The following is a 3,962-nucleotide window of genomic DNA, read 5'->3' as shown; positions in this document are numbered from 1 at the left end:
AACACTCTAGGATTTTTAATCAATGCCCATATGATACACATAACTTACAGTAAACAAAGATACACAGTTGAAGATGGAAAAATAAATTGATACATGCATACCAGTTAATTATAATAGTAAAATAGAAAAAAGAATTAGTTATAATTATCAGAGTATAGTAGATATTGGTCCTAGTAGCAATTCTTATAGTTTGATATAACTTTGTCCTACATATAGAATGACACTGACGTTGAAAAAACAACCATACGTGCCAGGAACTGGACGTACGGATTCTGTAGGAACGTCACGTTAAAAAACCTTTATCTGCCGCAATGCATTTTTTGCATTTGCAACGTTTTTGTAACTGCAAAATAAACAACTTTTCCCTCACTGTAAAAAATAAATAAAAATAGCTTGAGAAACTACAGTATCTGCGCTTTTTAATTCAGTAATAATCTTATATTTCAACGTGTATATTAGCTTACAGTAAATCTTTGAACTACGATAAGAGTTGCCGTAAACGTCAGTTTTCAGCTATCGAGACAGACAAATGCTAACCCTTTCCGTTCCTCGCGCTATTTATAGAAAGGTAAACAGACAACGAAAATTGACACACAAATGCAGAAATAAACCAGGAATCTAATTTTGTAAGTATCTCGAGTAAAATTGTAGAAGAAGGTAAGAAATTATTGATATTAACGACATTTTTTTAATGTTTTTGCCAAAAATAAGTGTTATTACTAAAAATAACGGGGGGATCCATACTTTTCCAAAATCTAGAATATTTTCTCCGTAAAATCATGTTGGATATGTGTTGATCTGTTCTACATGAGCAAGGCGCGACCCTGGTAAAGATGGTATGTTTCGTCTAAGAAAAGGATAAAAAAGATAGCCGTGAACGTTCACGACGTAACAAACCACATGAAATATTTTCTCATTGGAATTATTAAAATCGGCGCTCCGTAGAAGTGTCTTCCTATTTTACAACTTTGATATCGGTGATTAACAATTATTTTCTATTTAATACTGTGTTTCAATTTCTTCACGAAGAAAACTATAGTATTATACTCTTCACACTGATAATCACTCGCTCGCAATCACTCGAGGATAACTATTATCGACAGTGTAGAATTTCTGTTGGTTTGTAATTCAGACATATGGGTTAATTCCCTTTCGAGGTAAAACTATTGAGGCACTATGCGGGATAATAAATAAAAATAGCTTCATTCAGAGTCGGCAGGACAATTAAAGCTATATAGTTCCATATATTTTTTAACTGCCATAATATAATTCCCAATGAACTGCATTATATAATAGATGACTGAAGGCGTAATGTTTATATTATTTGCTAGGCAAATCAGAGAAAAGAATATAATTATGTAAATTGTCATATAACAATTTAATATTAAGTAGTATTTTTTTTTTATTATTATTTTCTTGTTTGTAATTAATATGTACCGAAGGGCCCTTTAATTATTAATAGAATGATTTTTTTTATTTGATTTGTAGTTCAAATATTGTAAAAATATTTATTATAAAAAGGAAGATGTGGTATGATTGCCAATGAGACAACTCTCCCCACTAAGTTAAGAGACACAGAAATTAAAAACTATAGGTCACTGTGTAGCCTTCAATAATGAGCAAAGCATGTACCGCGGCATAGAAAGCTATAAAGGGCATTGAAAAGACAATGTAATTAAACGAGAAAACTAACGACCTAATTTGTGTACAAAATGAACAAATTCAAACATGTATGTCATAGACAAACGACAACTACTGAATAACAGGTTCCTTACTTGGGACAGGTACGTACATACAGAATGTGGCGGTGTTGAATATTTTAGCTGGATCCTAAGTCCTTTTGCTGCCATTTGATATCGATATTTTATTGAAAAAATATATAATATGTCTCAATATATTTGAGTATGATAAATTATTGATAAATAAATGTGACCAAATTTTCAATGGCAATTGCTGGTAATCATTTGATACCTCTGTTGCATAGATTTATATTTGAAGTACAACAGTGACCATCAAAATTACAAACTTATTAATTAAAAGCAGCAACCTTTCCCGTAAATACATTTAATTTAAAGAACATTTGTAAAGGATCAAATCAAAGAAATTGCACATATGTAAATTAAAAATATGCATGACACAAACTTTATTTCTCCTCTCAATAAGTTTAAATTACCTTGATTTCAATCGTTCCATTAGTATCAAAACCCACTATAGAGAGTGAGGTGTCTTCTGGCTGTGTTGGATGTATAAATACGCAGAAACGACCAGTGGGGATGGAGACTTAGTTTAATTATAATGCATTAGATTGAAACTGATTTGCTTTCTGAATTAAAAAAAATCCTTGCAATGACTCATGCCAGCCATGTTGTTGTTCTCTAACAAGCAAACCTCAGGCCAATTGACAAAATAACATCAGCATGTACTCAACCACACATGGTTAAAGCCAGGCATATAAGCAAAAAAAATCATAATTCTACAAGGTGCATGTAAATAGGATTTTTAAATGTCTGATATATTTTTGGTATTTAAACCTTTTTATGAAAGTAGGTTAATTAAATACATTGTCATATTGACAAAGTTACATCATATCAGTTTGCAACTACAGAAAACTATACTGGACATTGTTTTTAAATTTTGTATTCATCAGATCTAAACAGTATTTCATATTTTTGTTTTGAATCCTCCTGAATATAATGAAATATTTGCCACTTGACATTAATCAACCAATCTATATCTTTGATCATCCTGAATATAATGAAATATTTGTGACTGGGCATTAGTTAACCAATCTATATCTTTGATCCTCCTGACTATAATGAAATACTTGCCACTGGGCATTAATTAACCAATCTATATCTTTGGTCCTCCTGAATATAATGAAATATTTGCCACTGGGATTAATTAACCAATCTATATCTTTGATCATCCTGAATATAATGAAATATTTGTGACTGGGCATTAGTTAACCAATCTATATCTTTGATCCTCCTGACTATAATGAAATACTTGCCACTGGGCATTCATCAACCGATCTCATGTTCTTTACAAGGAAGATTCGCCTTTCTTTCTTTTTTTTTCATATTATAAAATGAAAAAGAGTTTATATAGGTATAGAACAAATGGTTTTTATTTCTACTATTTTATACTTTCAGGCTGTGAAACAACTGCTGAGCAATAAGATGAAACTAGCTGTTTGATGGTGCTTGATGAAGGATTTTTTTTATTCAGACTTAATTAAGAACATTTTGAAAAATTAGTCTGTCTTGTCTTTGTACTTGTTATATAAAGCCAACGTAAAAAAAACCAAAATAAAGCATTTTATTCTTGATCTTTTATTATGATTTAATCTTTTCTTGGCTAACATGGCATTCACGATCTATGGATAATATAAGAAGATGTTGTATGAGTGCCAATGAGACAACCTTCCATCCAAGTCACAATTTGCAAAAAAGAAAAACCATTATAGATCTTAGTACTGTCTTTAACACGGAGCTGAAGTAGGCTGACACTGAACAGTAAGCTTCAATCCTTTTAATGAATGTGACCTACAGAATTGTACTATTCGCTGGATTTGTTATAGCATGAGCAACACGATGAGTGCCACACGTGGAGCAGGATATTCTTACTTTTTCGGAGCACCTGGGACCCAAAGTTTTTTATGGTGTTCGTGTTGCTTATTCTTTATTTTTTTATGTTGTGTCATGTGTACGATTGTTTGTCTGTTTATCTTTGACTGTTCCTCTGGTATTTTTCGCCCTTCTTCTTTAAAAGGCCCTAAAATATGACTTATATAAAACCATTCAAAATTGCATTTATATTAAATTCTTTCCTTTTGCACTGCTATAAGACCTGCTCCATTATGGGTTGGGGTACAGAGGGGTACAATTCCTAAATTCCGAGTTTACTTTTGTCCATCTCGATTTCCAGGGCCTTATTTGACAATATCTCATCTCAAAATCCCG

At 31.7% G+C, this 3,962-nt stretch overlaps 1 long non-coding RNA gene across 1 annotated transcript; it reads left to right on the top strand.

Annotated features, from left to right (window-relative positions):
• Positions 1–361: 361 nt before the first annotated feature.
• LOC134719651 (uncharacterized) lies at positions 362–3,335 on the top strand. The gene is made up of 2 exons (XR_010107648.1): positions 362–626; positions 3,153–3,335. It is a non-coding gene; the product is annotated as an uncharacterized LOC134719651 (long non-coding RNA).
• Positions 3,336–3,962: the final 627 nt, after the last annotated feature.

The sequence above is a fragment of the Mytilus trossulus genome, chromosome 5 (assembly GCF_036588685.1).
Source record: "Mytilus trossulus isolate FHL-02 chromosome 5, PNRI_Mtr1.1.1.hap1, whole genome shotgun sequence".
Taxonomy (NCBI): Eukaryota; Metazoa; Mollusca; class Bivalvia; order Mytilida; family Mytilidae; genus Mytilus; species Mytilus trossulus.
This window is presented reverse-complemented; position numbering and strand designations above follow the sequence as displayed.